Here is a 17,530-nt window from a genome sequence, read left to right as displayed (position 1 = left end):
CTGGACAATTTTGAAGGTTTTACCCAGAACTATCTGATTGGATGGTGCTGTTAAACTAGCCCTTTCCCTACAAATGTTTTTGCTTGATCAGCATTTCTGATTCTCCTCATGGAGGACATACCCTCATGTCTTTCTTATTGCCCACTATTCAAACTGCACTCAGATGACATAATTGTTACTCTCTGGCTGAGCTTTGCCATGGCATTCCTTATCCATACTGCCCCTTCCCAGGCTGCCCAGGAGTATCCTGGACCCTTCTGCCTGATCTCATCCAGCTGTCACCCCTTCTTCTCCACCATACTCAAAATATTCTTGCCCCAGCTACATCTTTTCCTTCAGCACCATTTTATAGCCACTGCTTCACTTCTCTCTGCTCATCACAAGGGTATTTTTATTTCCCAGCCCAGGCTAATGATTACTCGCTGGGTTTGCTGTCCCCAGCCACCCGTGACTCTTCCTGTCCAATGTTCCCTGCCTGCAACTCATAGGCAGCCATGGGCAAAACTTTCCCCATGTTCCAACAACCCCCTTCAAAAATAAATACGTACACAAGTCAGCTTGAGTCAGACTCCTGAAACCCATAATTTCAGCCCATCCAGGTAAAGTCTGTCAAAGTAATAAGAAACTAAAAGGTCCTCTAATGGAAAGCATTAAGTAGCCTTAATAAATAATGTATTTTTTTGCTGCTGAAGGAGGAGACAGGCTTTCTACAACACAAACCTGACTCCCCTTCTTAGAGGGCATTTTCCCACCTTTTACCTCTCTCCCCATACCTGCCTATCATGTCTCTTCCCAATCCTTTAGTCTCTCCTGTTCCTTCCCATATTTTAGGCAAATGCCAGGTCTCATCAAAACAGGTCAAGGCCTGACTGTCTTCTACAGAAAAGCAACTCATTCTGCCATTTCAAGGGCAAGCTCAGGTATCCAAGAAGCCATGGCAAGAGATGGCAGCACTTCTATTTATTATTAGTTCATGGATTTTAGGAATATAAAATAATTTATATTTTACACCAGCAAGATGAAGATTTCCTTCTCATTTAAAGTGAGTCTAGAAAGCAAATAAGCATCATCGGCAGAGGTTATTGGTGGTACAGACTCCAGAGATGTGCTATTTAAAGCAATGGACCTGGGTAGGTCAAAACTCCATATTTCAAACCCTGCCTACAGGTTCAGCAGCTGGAAATGATGCTGCTGCTGTGGAAAGGGGAATTACTGCAGGGAGTGGACACATGCCAGGCAGGACCAGAGATGCCTCTTGCACTACTGTCAACCAATACTGGCATAGTCTGAATTCACTGACTTTGCCCAAGGGAAAGAGATCAACCTCTCCTAGTGCTCGGCAGAGGTGAGAGAGTGTTACTGTCCTTCCACATGGATATAATATTTCTTTCAAATGACAAGCCGAGGGGGAGGACACACACATAAAGAAATTTGTACATTTACTACCAAGTCACCTAATGTCCTGTCACAGGGGTTAGGTGGTTTTTAGTATAACAGTTAATGACAGAAGCATCCCAGAAGTAGCACATGGTAACCAAGGTGAATAAGAGCTGCAGCTCACATTGGAGGCACTCCGTTTCCCGTGGCTGATCCTGCTTAAGCTACAGCAATGCCTGAAGCATCTCCAAGCATCCCTTTCTGCCAGGCACCAAAAAAGCCCAGAGCCAGAGGGCATCACTGGCAGTCTGCAGAGACAAAGGCTGGGATGGAGAAAGAGAAACCTGGAGAAGTGGAGCAGCACCTGGCACGGCAGGACAGCGGCATATCGCAAGTCGCTCAAGAAGCGACTTACAGAGACCTGCCAAAACGTGATGGCAACACACAAGGATTGGCAAGAAGCTCTGCAATCTGGCAAGGGCTAAACCACTGTCAACTGCCCTTGTCGGGGAATACAGCCGCACACACACCGCAGCATAGCTGGTGACCTGGTGCTAGCTAGGAAACAAGACTGCTCCAGCAGCTTCAAAACTTGCTGTTGTGTTCATTAAAATGTTTCTTTGGGGGTGATAGATAAGAAAAACAACTACTCTGTGCTATTAGTTGTTATCTGATTTAATTAAAAGAGCTGCATAGTTGTGTGCTGATAAATACGCAGACAATGCTAAGCATCCACCGAAGTTACTCATTCCCACACCTTTTTTCCCACCTTAGGAGGGTATTAGAAGCACTTTTGAACCAAAGAGTTCATCATCTCTAAAACGGAAAAGACCTACTTTGCTTGATGAACTAGGTCAACAATTGCAAAATAAAAGGGTGCCAAGGAATTCTGATATATCTACCAAAAACCTGAAAATCAGAAAGAGTCTGTTCACCTGGAACCAGGCTTGAAAACAATTTCCAGTGTATGGCTGTGCAGTAAGGGCCATCTAGTAGTGACAAGTTATTGTTGTGAATTTAAGGGCTCAGATATGGTACATTAAGATGAAAATGTAGTTAAGACAGCATGAGTAGTGTGTTGCAAGAAAAAAAAACCATGAGTGTACAGACTCAGCAGGGTGCAAGCTTTAAAGCAGGATCAACAGTCCACATTGAGTATGCACCAGAACCAGAGCAAAACAGGAGACGAGCACAAGTGGTATTTACAAAACAAGGCAACCTTTTAGAAAACACCATTTCCAATGCTTCATTTCACTACTAAGCCTGAGGTCAATGTTCTCCCTTATGGAGGACCAGTCTCCAGGAGAGCAGGACTCAGATCCTGCATCCAGAAAAGAGCCTGTTGCTAGCACTGACTTCTGCATGTCCTCCACCATCCTGCTCCCCGTCCTGCCAAGCCTAGCACTAGGGTCAGTCACGGATGCTGGGAGGCTTGAGCAGCGCCAGAGGGGGTCAAACCATCCCCGGCACCCCACGACAACAGATTGAACTAGGCAACTGATGAGGAAGCTATGGAAAATCAAAGGCTGAATAAAATCTAGCAAACATAGAAGTAGTATTGATCCATTCCACTGGCTGACAGCAAGCTCTCACCTGAATTTTCTCCCTCTTCACAAACACAGTTGTTCCGTTTAAGAAATCACCCTACGCTGTCCTTCTTTCCTCTGCCTTCCAACCACATACTTTTCCTAATCACCCTGTTTGCACAAACTGCAAGGGGATCTGACTGATTTAGAGGAAAAGCAGAGCATATCTAAATAGTTAAACTGTCTTTGCTTTGTTTAATGTTTTTTAACTACTTCATTGCGTAATATTAAAAAGTCTGCATTTGAGCCCATTAGCTCAAAAAAGCATAAAACAAATAAGTGATGAGCTTTGTCAGGACAAGATGCACACTAAAGACCATTTCATTTCCATCAACCATACAATTTCCAAACAACATGCTATTTGTATGCACTTGGTGTGCTTCCTTCTGGCTCAGTTGGTTTCAGATCACGTTGGTGATTTATGAGATGCTACACTTACGGGTCATGCAAACGTGGAAGCACTTGGATGAGTCTCAGCTGCAGAGCTAGACCAACAATCTCTTTTCTTGAAAAAAAAAAAAAAAGTGTGGCAGGAATTGCATGTAAACAGATTGTCTGAAAGTCAGGGAGACATTTTACAAGATGGGCCAAGCAAACATCTCACAATCACCAGAAGACACAGTTCCACTCTCTTCTCAGAAAAAATCAAGTAGGTTTGGAGGTTCTTTTCTTCAATTTAATGAGCTGAATCAGCTCACTGAAGGGTCAAGAACATCTGAGCCAATTCAAGGGGGACTGGAGCATGGAGGACCACAGAGCCAGCAGGCAACTGCCCCAGAAGTAAAACCCTTTCCTGGTAGCAAAGACCTGATTGGCTCTGCCAGTGCCATGAAACTTCACCCCAATTTGTATTTTAACCCCAGGTTAACAGAGATAAAGGTGGCCAGTGAATGAATGAAAGATAAGGGGCTTTCTTCCTAACAGCATCATCTGGCTGATCCAGGAGGATGCTTAATCACACAGCACCAGAAGTTCCCAGGCAGAAGGATCAGCACAAAGTTAGGATTTTCTTGGGCGGTATTTAACACAGGTAACTTCACAACAACCACTACCACAAAGCAGAGGCATACAGCAATAGATAAGATTAGATAAGATAATAAGATGCTTGCTGCCTCTCAGCAAAATATAATTTTTGCGAAATAATGATGAAAGGACAAAACTAAATGGACAATAAGTTTTTGAAGGTGTCTGTGATGTCCATGATTATCAGTGTCAGATTGCAAATCCTTATGGCCCTTTGTAATACAATGTTTAAATCAGTGCCAGTTTCCTGTTTTCTGGTATAAAAGGCCTGGAGTAAAAACAACAGGAATCACAGTGGCACAAACTAGCACTGGATGTGCACAACAGGACCTGTCTGTGGAAAAATTACACTATGAATTCTCAATTAACATAACAGAAACACAGTCACTTTGTAACTGCAATTAAATTTATCTTTGTAGTTGCATGAGGTGGAACTCTCCTTCCCTGCCTCAACTGTTGTAGAAATTAGGACTCACTGATCAGTCTTTGAGAAGGATTCCATGACAAGACATTAAAATTTTCAAATCCAAAACTTGAAAATTATCCTTTTGTAGGCATATGAGACTTGACATTAGCTCTTCATGGTGCAAGTGTGCTTTGCAACTGAGCATTGTAAGTCACATGAAGAGCCTTTTTTGAACATTATTTTCCTTCTCATGAATGGCAAGAGCATCACTTGCTAGCAGGAGTCTACAGCATATACATGTTCACATGAACATGCAAACTTTCCAAACTAATGTAGAAAAAAGCCCTAATTTGAGTGAAAAATCTTCAGATTCATTCCTGTCACCCTGCAGATAGTAAACAAGCCTCAGCATAGATCATATTTTACAAAGAACCCAGTGTGGTTCCTAGAACCTACGTAAAAAAGAAAAACAAAATAAACAGAGCTCCTCCCACTCCCTCTCCCCTGCCATCCTGAGAAGGATGACAAGAGAAAAAAAAGATAATCTGAAGTTTCCTGTGGAGATTTGCTCGTTTGTATAAATCTAGTGGAGAAAAGATCCATTTCTGTGCTCCTGCTCCCACGTTTTCTGTCTCCTGAGCAAGTGACAACTCTACAGCCAGGATTTCTGGCTGTTTATATCAACCCTGTGATACCTTTAGAGACCAGACAGCTTTCAGTGCACCTGCTGTAACAGCCAAACTGAAGTCCATAGCTAACCAAATATGCAATCAGGCACGACTAGTGAGGACTTGTCAGCACATGTCGCTGGCTCACACGAGCTGGCCTAACGTGCTTCAGGCTCATTTCAGACTCCTGCGCTCAGTTCCTGCCATCCCTTTCAATTCTATGCTTGGGTTGGAAATTAGGGTCACTTTCCTTTGTATCCAAATTTGTTTCAAGGAGGAAAGTAGCAGGGTAGGAAACAAACTCAAGCATTCTAAAGCACTGTCTCCAGGATTATCCAATTAAAGTTTAAAAAAACAAACCAAACATGAGGTATTTTGATTCAGGAAGATCACTAATAATCTTTGAACTCTTTTGTTGTCCTGTGGGTTGGGACCCACAATCAGATTTCAATCTCCTTTCAATCACCTCCCATTACGAAAACAGATGTAATATAATACAAGACTGTCCAAAAAGGAGTAAACTGCGAGCAAAAGGCACAGAGACTCCCAGGCGATACTACAGCTGAATTTGAGAATTCAGTTTTTACAAACACGACCGTATCCTTGCACCCTTTTACTCTTCACTCCCTAAAGCATCTCTGAATTATTTTCATCCATAGACTTCACTGGTCTCTCTCTTCTTTATTTGCCTTCACACTGTACTACAATTTTGCTATGTATTGATGCTGGGTTTCATATCAAGCAAAGTATTATAAGAACCTCAGACCTTGAAATAGTGGCAGGATGCCCAGAGCATAAAAATCAGTGCCCCTTTCTAAAGCCCAGTAATGCTATCACAAGCATTGTAAAGTCCAAAAATATCATAAAGTCAACTCAGCACAGAAAAATTTGTTGTTATGAATCCAAAGCTCGCCAAATCTACCCATAAGAAGAATTTCACATTTGGACTAGGTCCACCTGAATACTCAGTCTCCCCCAGCAGCCAGGAGCAGAATTATGGGTGCAAGAAGAATGGCACCATAGCGATAATTCCTCAGGACATTACCTCAGCTTCCAAAATTTTGTACCTACAGGCTTTCCTGAATCAGAGTGTGTGTGTTCAATCTATTTCCATTAATTTGCCCAAGGCCTTCTAGAACCATTTTGGCTCAGCTGTTACTTGTTTTGCCTCAGTCCACCATCAGGTTGCTTTCCTATTGCTATTACAGAAGACAGAGGGCAAAGCTGGATTTCCATGGCTTCACCCACACTGAGCAGAAAAAAAAGAAGCATGAGGAAGCACGGTGGAGACACAGCCAGCTGGCATGGATGTGAACCAAACCAGCATAGTTATATTGGCTACCCTGTTTCATGTTCTTTGAACTTTTAGGGCTTACTTGGGCATCTTGCTGCTTCACTTTCATGTGGGTAAGAGACCTGGCAGGAGAAGAGAGAGACAACGACTCTCATTCCGCTGGGAGACTTGGTTGGGTTTTGTGGTTCCAGGTGAAACCTGAACAAAAGGAAGAGAGCCCCAAATCATGCACTCCGTGCACTTCAGACATCACTGCTAACTTTTATCCTAACCAGTCTGAAAACAAGACTATTCAGAAGAGGATGAGAACTCCTCCGCTTCAGTCTATGCTTGGAAGAAGGGGGTGGAGAAGGGGAGCAATACCCACTCCCAGGGCTCTGACCCTGCATCCCTGTGTTGCTATGAACTGCTGTTGTCACCTAATTTAATACCATTGCAGTTCAGATGAGCACGTTGGTAAACAGAGCAGCAATGTAAGGGCAGCATCCTGTTTATATTTCACTGCAGGATGATTCATCTATGGTTCTTCAGCAGGGCAGAGGCTATAATCATGCAAAAGGTCAGCAGTTTCTGCTAGGGCTTTTGCATTTAGTCAGATAGTGTTTAGGTTAAAAAAAATGCAGTGTTGATATAATCCTGCTGAACAGTATTCATCTTTCCTGGAAATCAAGAGTTTGACGTAGATGGAACTTCTTTAATTTAAGGTATGGAAAACACTCCCCATGTTGCAAAAGAAAGCTGATTGTCTTTGAGTACAACAAATGTAATCCGCCTGCAACCATACCTTCTTGTGGACACTGGCAATACGCCATCTCTCACGGATCCCCAAAACCAGCATTGCCAGACTTGCAAGGTGAAGGAACAAGAAATCACCTGGAGTATTAAGGGCCTCTGTTAAATGAGGCTGGGGGAAGCTCTGTCATTATTTTGGTAAAAAATTATAGATAAGCAAATAATCTAAAGCACTTGCCCTTCTATTATACAGCAGATGGCCTGCAGGATCAGGCATTTAACTTCAATATCAAGATATCGAACATGACATCCAGCACAGTGGGAGCTAATCAGTTTCTGATGAGCTGTGATTTCTTCATGCTTAGCATTTGCCTGAAATTTCATCTTCTATCCCAGTCACTGAGCTTTACCTTTCGCATGCATTATACACAGCTTCTCGTGTTTTGGCTTCACTGTGAAGGTAACACCACACACACAGGCAGTGCTTGTCCCTGGTCTGTGCAGAAACAGACTTTGTAAAATCTGTGCACGAGCTCCCAAATAAATTATTGGTTTAGAAGTTGACACCAACTCTTAAATATAGCAAACCCTCCCAAGGTGTATCCTATTCAAACACTAAACTTAGCTCACCTATACAAGAATACACATGAGGAACAACCTTTCCCAGCTGTTGGAAGAGTCTGACCTTACAGTGCTACATGATTTATATTACAATCAAATAAACATGGCCTCTGAGAGGGTTAGAGGTACTTATTGCTTTCCAAATACTCCCTCACATACGCACAAGCCAAAAATGTCCTTAAATCAGTAACTACTTCAACAAGCCCTTGAGGAACGAGGATGTAATTATTACAGCACCAGCTCCTGATTAAGGACTTGTTTGAAAAAGGGCTCATTAATTTGCATGCACATCTGATTGACTGTGATGGAAGGGAGCCTTCAGAGTTATGCAGGACACTGGTTCCCCTACACGGTGCTCAGAGCATCAAATACATGTCTATTAGAAGAATTGCCACCTGTTTGTTTTCCGTCTCCTCTACATCTTAACCCCTAAAACCTCAGATCTCTCCTTTTCTTGCTGGCCTAATTAGTACTAACAGTTCTATGCAAGTCTATCCAGATTGTAAAGAGGTTCATAAAAAATAAAGTGATTCAGGAAAGTCTGACCTGTTTCCAAAGAGTACAAGACAGAAGAGAGGGAGGCCAGCATGGCTGAGGAAATAACTTGCTGCCTGTTTTCAACTCCATTCTACTGCTATATAAAATAAAGTCTTATTATAGCAATATGAAAAGTAACACTGTACAACTGTTAACATTATATTATATTAAGGACTGCTCAGAAAAATGTGAAAATAGTTCAATTTTATAAGTACATTTTAATAAGCAGAAAGATTTAATCACAATTTTACCTGTACCATGAAAAGGGAGGTTTATAAGCTTTGTAAGCCAGGGGTGTGCAACTGAACTATCACAGGACAGTTGGCCAGAAACGCTGGAAACCAGAAGGAATGTAGCTAAAACTACTGCGCTACTTAAGCAAGACAAAGGCCGTTGGAACAGGAACAACAGGAATAATAAATACACAGGATTGCACAGGCCAATTTACCTGGCAACATTCCCCAGCATCAGCTAAAATGGTACCACAAACCCGAGGCAAGGACAGAGCCCCACCTGCAGAGAGGTCCAGGTGCCAGCAGAAAGGTTTCCATCTCCAGTTCCACCACCGACTCCAGCGCACACATGAGCAGTCACTTTGGCTCCAGTTTCCCATGTGTGCGTATAGCTGGTGGGAAGTACCTACAATCCCACTTTGAAGACGATACAAACCCTGGAGCTGACTGTTTTGATGGAGCATTGTATGAAAAATGGGGAAAAGTTGTGCAGTGATGTCAGGAAGGCTCATTTTCTTCACGCCCTGGCACAACAGAAATGCAGAGTGAACATGTTTGTCCTCCCAGTTACTTTTGCACTTCTACCATTCATATAATAATATTTCAGGTCAGACACTGGTGCTGCTTTCAAGCGAGTGGCACATCTTACACACAGAATCCTTCATGTTCTTAATTACAGGTTGTGAGTTGTTTGGGGGCAATAGCTCTCACCTCTCCCCTCTTTGAAGAGTGTTTGGCATTACCAGGTCTTTAGGCAGTGCAACTAACACACAAGCTTTTCACCTGCTGCTGATTGCAACCATTCATAAGCTCTTTCCCAAACTCCAGAATGTTTTTGTTTTGCTCTCCTAAATATCCACTTGCTTGTTTGTCTTGGCAAAAACATTCCTGTGTTCACAGTTAAACTTTCAAGAACCTGAAGGAATCCAACCTTTTTCTCCATAATCTCAAAGTGATCACATCGGCAGCTGGTACCACTCTTCTAGACATGGGTTACGCAGTTCTTTCCAAGGACCATTTCTCCCCCTCCCTAAGGATTAATTCTGGCACTCCTGACAACAGAGTACTATCTGATATCTAGACCCTGGAGAACAGTTTAATCTGAAAAAGGACCACATCTGAGGTGGACAAATGCCAGGTATTCAGGCCTTTTAAAACTTTTCCTACAAACCTTGCACAAAGACAAAGAAAAGCCTGTTCCTCTGCCTTCCTATGCATTTCGCTTCCAGTTTGATTCCCTTGCTTTGTTCTGTGTGCTTTTACGTTGGTGATAAACAGAGGATTGAGAACAGTGAACGTGGGCAGCTCTCTGCTGTCAGTAGTTATTTAGCACTTAGCAAGCACCAAAGCCTCAGCAGGGCAGCCACATTCGTACAACCTGGTGTTAGGGCTGAACCCTTTCCCAGTGCCTCTGCGGTTCTGGCAGAGCAGCAGCCAGAACCAACACCCCGCAATGTCCAGGGTGGCTTTGCAGGTTTCTGCATGCAATAATAACTGGGACACACACGTGCTTCACTATCCCTACCGCAGCAAGAAGAGGGAAAATCTCCAAGCAGCAGGATGGGCTGGCAGCTCTGAACATCACCTCCCTTCAGCAGAGACACAGGTCTGTAGAGCAGAGCTCAGTGCCAGAACCCTGTAGCATGGGTCACACTGGCTGTACAACAGCACAGCATGGTGCTGCAGAGGCCACGGGGCCATGCACAGCCCCACTGCAGCCCTTTAAAATGTCTGCACCTGCGCCGCAATGGCACACAACCCCAAGGGGCTGGCACCACTACAGAGAGGAGACCAGGTGGCACGGCCCTGGAGATGGCCTCCCAGCAGAAGGCGGGATCAGCAGGCAGCCCAGTGTCATATCACCTCAGCAGGCAGGAGTAATCTTGATGAATTTGAACCCACTGCCCATCCTTAGAGATATTTAAAAGCCCTCTGGACATGGTCCTGGGCAACCAGCTCTAGGCAGCCCTGCTTGAGCAGGGAGGTTGGGCAAGACAACCTCCAGAGGTCCCTGCCAGCCTCCACCATTCTGCGACTCTGTGAAATCTTAGGACCTGTCAGTTCCTACTAAAGACAGTTGTGTAACTCTGGTTCATCTATGTAAAAAATTTATAAAAATTACATTACCAACTCCACCCAGTGCTCTTGTTGAGGATTGTAGAATCAGAATACAATAAGAGATTTTAAAACTCATAAAATGCAAATCAGCATACTTGGATGAACATTGCCAGCTGGTCTTAGGTCCAAGAAAATCTTGCCTTTCTATATAAATATGGTTTTAGTCAGAGCCCAGTAGGAATGGAAATATTTTCTTGAGGAGTAGAAAAGAAAAATGGTTTAATCAAGCTGTCTCTGCATGACTGCAAATCAAATATTATTCTGGTGCATGGGAGCTTAGCAGTTTGTATAACCTGCCTGTAGGAATACTAGAGATACCTGGAAAGTAAAGTGAAAATTGCTCAAATCAATATGAACATGAAAACACTCAAAATCAATAAGACGTAAAGTGAGTGATTTTCATTGCTCAATAAACAGGGAAGAAAATGAAGCTTTAACACCTGCAGGTAATGAGTTACAGCAATACTGGTTAAATAAAAAAAAAATTACTTTGCCCCTACCCTTTTATTTTATTGATGTGACCAGCACTGAAGGTTAAGAAAGAATATAATAAATAATGTCAGCACAAAGCTAAATATTATAAAAGGGTATCTGCATTCCATTTAGGAAAGATTTGATAGATGAAAGCCAAGAGCTGCTGATTGCTGGTTTTGTTTCTCAAATATAAACCCGTGCACATTGTAAGATCTATAAAACCCACAAACAAACACGATAAGTTCTTCGAACTAAGTGTTCACTTTAACCCCAGAATATATTAATCTGTATGTACAAACACTGTGTGAGCAGAGCTCTCTGTTCCTCAAGTACACGCTGTGGTTTTTAGACATAAGGTAAATAACCTTTGGAAAGACTGCCTCCAATTTCACTGCATAGTAAGCCAATTCACTGCTCAAGCATTAATATAAATCACGTACTTCAGGAGAAAAAGAATTGGCTTTCTTGAAAAATCCTGAAAAGTGGAACCATTTGTCCTGCACTCAGTGGGCACACTTGGCAGCTGTGACCCCAGAAGCGACTCCCAGCCACAGCCTCATGCCCTGCAATGTTCCTCACGCCTGCGGAGAGCGTGGCAGAGGCACAGACCAGCCTCCTCACTTTGCAGAGAACCGCCTGACATGATCAAAAGTTACGCTGTGGTTTAGTATATCCTGAAAAATGTTAGTGGCCAGCACGAGAAGTATCGACTGAAGAGCTGTTTTTAGAAAGGTCTGTAGGTATTACGCTGGCACAGGTGCCACCTGCAGGTTATTAAACAGGCAGCGCAGGAAGGAGACAGCACAGTCTCTCCTAATCTGCTCTTCCAGGTCCTCACTCAGATTTGCTCAGTCCATACCTACCACACTTGAAAATAACATGTGAGCACTACAGCCTCAGCAGACAGTTTATATTTTGCTTCACCAAGGCAGGGTTTTAATCAGTAACAAACATAGACACTAACTTGTTATGACTCTTGGGAGGTAGCACCAGCCTGGATGGAAGATAAGGGCATATTCTGCTTACACAAGGCAGCACGTTCTGCAGACGGGTGCTCCTCTGAACCTCCTCATGTTTCTTCAAACCAAGCGCCTTCAGCAAAAGCTGTGTCTGCCCACTGCAGTGACCTATGTATCTTTGGATACCTCAGCCTTAGTGCCTATAACAACGTTTCTAAACTTCTGAGCAGTGTGTCCTTTAACAGGGAAGGCAGAAACAATGAAACATCCATGGAAAATGACATGGTTGAAAAAGAAATTAAGGACTGAAACAGGATCTGTTCTTGGAGTCCTCATACAGCTTAAAAAATTGTATGTATATGCATACACACACACACACACACATATGCATTGGCTTTAAAGAGTTTTCTGTGGGGTAAGGATTAAAAGTCAGCATATATACTCATCAGTATATTTTGGATTTTTTTAATAGATTTCCATCTCCAACAGAAAGTTCCAAAAGGTGTAACAATAAAAAACTCAAGTCTTCAGCTGAAGACTTGAAACTCTCATCTCCAGAATGTACTGCATCCTACATCACATCATCCAGTGACATATATGAGATGGTTGCTCAGCTCTGTATTTCACCTGCTTTATTGTCCAGTTCCTCTAGAAAACAGAGAGTGGTGAGTGCACCCAGTGTCTTCACTCAAATACCTACTGCTCTGGGAGCCCGACCCCTCACATTTTGGTCTACTTTATGTATTATTCTTTTACCTGTAGAGCAGGATAGGCTACAAAATATTCTTTCCTAGAAAGATGAAAGATTTGGGCCCGTATTACAGGCAATTAATATAATTTTATGGGATTGGAGCTCTCAGACTTCCTTCTGCTGTGCAGCTCTGACTCGAGCACTGCCGCACAGCAATGTTACCTGCTTACAGCAACATGATGCACCGTGTACGCCCCAACTTGTGCAGCATCGCTGTAATCATCAATGTGTGAAGGATGTAATCTTCTCTGTCTCTGGCATAATCAGGAGAAATCCTTAGATTTGAAACACTGCATGATATTGCTGCTGAGTGAAAGGAGAACAGGAATGCCCAAGCTCTTACAGGGCAAAAAAAACAATTGAAGAAGTGTTGAAAGATAAGGATATAGGGCTTCTTTTAAATGACCGTTTGCAGCTGTGTTTTGGCTTTTTTTTAAAGGAGTGAAAATCTAGGCCCCGATTTAAATGGTGAACAAAGTGAAGGTTTGCATGAGAGGTATAGCAAAACCCCTTGATTATCACCTTAACTCAAGTTGAGGCATGGGCAGATGGGGCAATATTTCCTCTGCTACAGAAGTAACATGATAGAGACCTGTGGATTTATTTCTCCCCTCTTGGATGGACACTTTCTGCTGTTTTCCAAGGAGTTGGAGACAGCAGGAGGCAGCTTTATTTCATTTGGACCGATCCCAGGATAGAAGCCCAGCCTCTCCTCCTTCAGTCACAGGCTCCATGAATCCCCAAAGACTTACCATAAAAGAGCTTTGTACTGTGTAAGTGCATGACCTCCATTACACATGTAGCCTTTGGGTTTTATTTATAAAAGTCCTTAAGCAGCTTTCTAGCCCCACACATCTCTATTCCGTACAGCAGGAGGATGTGTCCAGAACTGCAAACTAACATGTGACCAAGGAACTAGAGGGCATTTAACCCAGGACGCAAACACCTGCAGCATCTCTTACACAGTTAGTATGACAACACAAAAAAACTAGTGTGAAGTGTTGTCTTCCTCCTCAAGCAAGAGAGGCAGAGTATCACCTAATACCCCAGAGACAGGCTGGCATGTTAATACGTCTTATTCCCTAACTCCCTTAGGTCTAGACAGTTACAACAAAATTGCTTTTAACTAAAAGTCTAAAACAATGTTGTGAAGTCTTGTTTTCAACCATAGTGAGTACCTTTTACTCCCACTGATGAATAGAAATAGTGTTGCTCTCCATCTTTGAAAAATGAAGCAATTATGTCAAAATATAGTCACTTCATGCTAGCCACCCAGATTTCAAGATTTTGCACAAAAGCCACAAAAAAACTTGTTACAAGTGCTCATGGCTCATTTCCAACAAGCATGGATCAGCATCAGAACTGCAGTGCAGGCAAGAGATAAAAACTTCTTATAAAAATCCAGTGGAAAATAAAACTCCTTTAAAAGAGCTGCAAGTTGCAGACTGTAAAAAGCTGTCTCATCCCAACTCTGACACGAAGTAGTCTAGCTGCAAGTACATAAATGAGAGCACATCTCAACTATATCTTTTCTGTCCTCTAGTGTCAGCTTTTTGTGATGAACAGAATCAGAATAAGCTTCTTCCTGTTGTCAATTTTAACTGTGGAGTTTTTTTAAGGAAAGAAATCCCTGTCTTATTGTGAACACTGAACAGTGGTAGAGACACCTCTGAAAAGAGGCCAAGTTTTGTCTGAAAAATGTCAGCCTTCCCCAAACCCAACCACAAAGTTTTAGACAGCGTCACTGCAGCACACTAATGCAACCAGCAATCTTCAAATAGGAGATTTACTTCAGGGGAGAATCGCAGCAGAACAGAGAATGCAACTGATTTTGCTCCCAGCTTTTCTTTAAACAAATGTTCATGTATGCACAGAGCATGCAGGTAAGAATATAACAGAACTGACTTTCCCTCCTTGATTTACAGCATACCTATACATGCAGGCTGTTCGGCCTAACATCTCTAGCCAAACTCCAACCTATAACATGCAGTTATTTCAGTCGTTTCACAAGTATAGTCATAAATTATACCAAAGTAGAGCAGTTCTATGAACAGTACAATTGTTTCTGCGTTTAGGGTCTGGTTTAGTAAAGTATAAAAAAAATCTACTTAAACTAGTTTAGAAAAACAAAACCAGACTCACTAATAATAGTTGCACAAGGTCTATGAGTAGAGCAGGAACAGAGACCAGAGTGAGCCAAAGATCTCCAGCACCCTCTTCTGGTTCCTGGAGCCCACAGGCACGACGGCAGCTAGAAACCTCCCTTCTGCTCAAGTGACATGGATGGACCCAGTTAATACACACCTAGATACAAGCTAACAGGATGCCAGTGCCTTCAGCAGCACTAGAGCAAAAAATATAGGTCATCCTATTGTGTTGAAAATTTCAGGAAGAAATTTCAACTGTTGTAATATTGTTCCCCTGAGTCTCCTTATCCATTCTTTGTGTTACTGCACTTGCTAGAAGCCATAGATTCAGGGCCAGGACACTGATGTACCGGGCAACGTACAGACACTGGGAAAAACTGCTTACAAGAGACTGATGGGAAAGCAAAGACAATTAACATGCAATGTGCTCCAAGAGCCGGGCAGAGGTCAGAGTAGCCTGAGTTGTCAAGGTTCCTTATTTTGCTTCATTTCACTTTGGAAGGTTGGGGTGGAGGCAGGGAAGTGGGGGGTGTCAGACATCATCTCTAGGAAGGAAGGTAACAATGAAATTTCACTGACCTCCAAAGACAGCATGGAAGAAAGTATAAGGATGCCCTTTTCAAACCTGACCGCATGGATGACAATCCAGCATCATTGGCCAGAGGCAGAGGCCATCTTCTTGAAGTCAAGTGAAAAGTGACACATGGAGTGGGAGTGCCTACATCTCAGGGGGCTCAAAAGCATGTTAAATGTAATCAGGGACAGGAGATACATGGGAGGAGCCAGAGAGGATCAAAGATGAGAGAAGAGCCTGTGCAGCATCACTCTGAGACAGGTGCGGCAGCAAGGTGCTGAGGCCAGAGGTGACACTGCTGACTCAAGAACTGGGCAGATGAGAAGACCCCCAGTGAAGAGTCTTGAGATACATGGGCAGAATAGGTTATACCTTAGAGATGTCATACAGTGAAGATCTGCAACAGCTAGAGGTGGTTATGAGAACCCAAAGATTGTAAAAGGCGGGGAGAAGCACAAGTTAATAATTAGGAAAGTAAGTGAAGAGTGAAATGGTCAGAAGATACTATTTAAAAGTAAGAAAATAGAAAACAGACCATTCATTGGGAAGTTTGTTCTCTCGGCTAAGCAATACTGCTTCTGCACCATGTGGAGCCATTTGCTTTTCTTCCTGTCACACTGGTATTTCAAGTCATTGGTGTCAATAGCTCTGAGGTCTGGCCCACACAACATTGAGCAGCTTTTTCTTCTTGGGGATCAGCTACGTCAAACACAATCAGCAGCAGGTCACCACTGTTCTCTCTGGCCACACCACGGTCTTTTCTCCCTGGAGCCACTAGAGCTCCCCAAAACCCAGACTTCCATCATTTTGCACAGAGCTAAGGCATGGAAAGCACCCTTGAGGGCCAACCACGCAGAGGCCCTGGCCAAGCAGCTGGAGGAGAAGGTCACCTGGTCTGGCCACGGACTGACATTACCCTAGGACCTTGCCAAAGTAAGCCAAAGATAAAATGACCTGTCTGTCCCTGCATGGTCAAGCTTTCATGCATGATGGGAGAGATAATACCATCCCAGTGCCAGTCACAGAAGAGCTTTGCAGGAGGACCAGGCTCATGCTGAAGAAGTTCCTGGGAAGAAGAACTTCCTCAAGAGCAGAGAGGACAGCCAGACACCCAGGCAGCAAGGCCCAGAGACTCCTCCCTGTGCTCCAAGCCAAGCTGCTATTCCCCACACCATTAATGACCAGGAAAACCAGCCATGAGCATAACCATTAACTCCACATATATTAATAAATGACGATGACAGCAGCCACCATATTGCTGCTGCTGGGCACCCCTAACGTGAGCAAACACTATGAAATACCCTTCCTCGGTCCACACGCACTCCCTCCACAGCACTGCCTGCATGCCTGGCAGAGCAAGGGCTTGCCCCACTCATGCTCACCATCCACCTCTCCACACCAGATCCTTCCTCTCACCTTGCAATAAAGCCAACAACACTATTTGTCCCCTGTCACCCTGCAGCTCTGCCAAGATTGCCACTGTTTCAAAGATAATAAAAAAAGGTTTCTTCTTTGCTGAGGCTTTCTACATATTAGTTAACTAAGTCTGTCCATCCTGGTTTGGCAAATCCTAATGGTTACTTCACGTAGCAAAGGTGGGTTTGCATCATTTTTTCTTAAGCAATTAACAGTGAAACTGTTGCAGAACTGGGGTCCTCTGCTCAGCTCCCATGCATCCCCTATCCACACACCTCCTTCAGACACTGCCCAGCAACTCACTGCTCATCCAGAACTATTTCATCTACATTTCCTCCACTCATTTCTACATTTAATCTTTGACAGGGCTTAAACACCAATAAAACACTCCAACACCAACATACCAGCTTGCAGGTCCTCACTGCCCACACCAGGCACTGGCTGTGCTACGAAACCTCAAAACTTCCAGCTCAGCCTGAAGCTGTAAGCCACTGCTTTCCATCAGTCCTCCTCCTCTTTGCAGTTTCTCCTCCTCCAGGCGTGTATCTGAGACCCCCAAACCATGCTGAGCCCCCCACCCACATGGCACCCATTGCTCCTGCAGCCAGTGCAGC

This window comes from Buteo buteo, chromosome Z (genome assembly GCF_964188355.1).
Source record: "Buteo buteo chromosome Z, bButBut1.hap1.1, whole genome shotgun sequence".
NCBI lineage: Eukaryota > Metazoa > Chordata > Aves > Accipitriformes > Accipitridae > Buteo > Buteo buteo.
Note: the sequence above shows the minus strand (reverse complement) of the source record.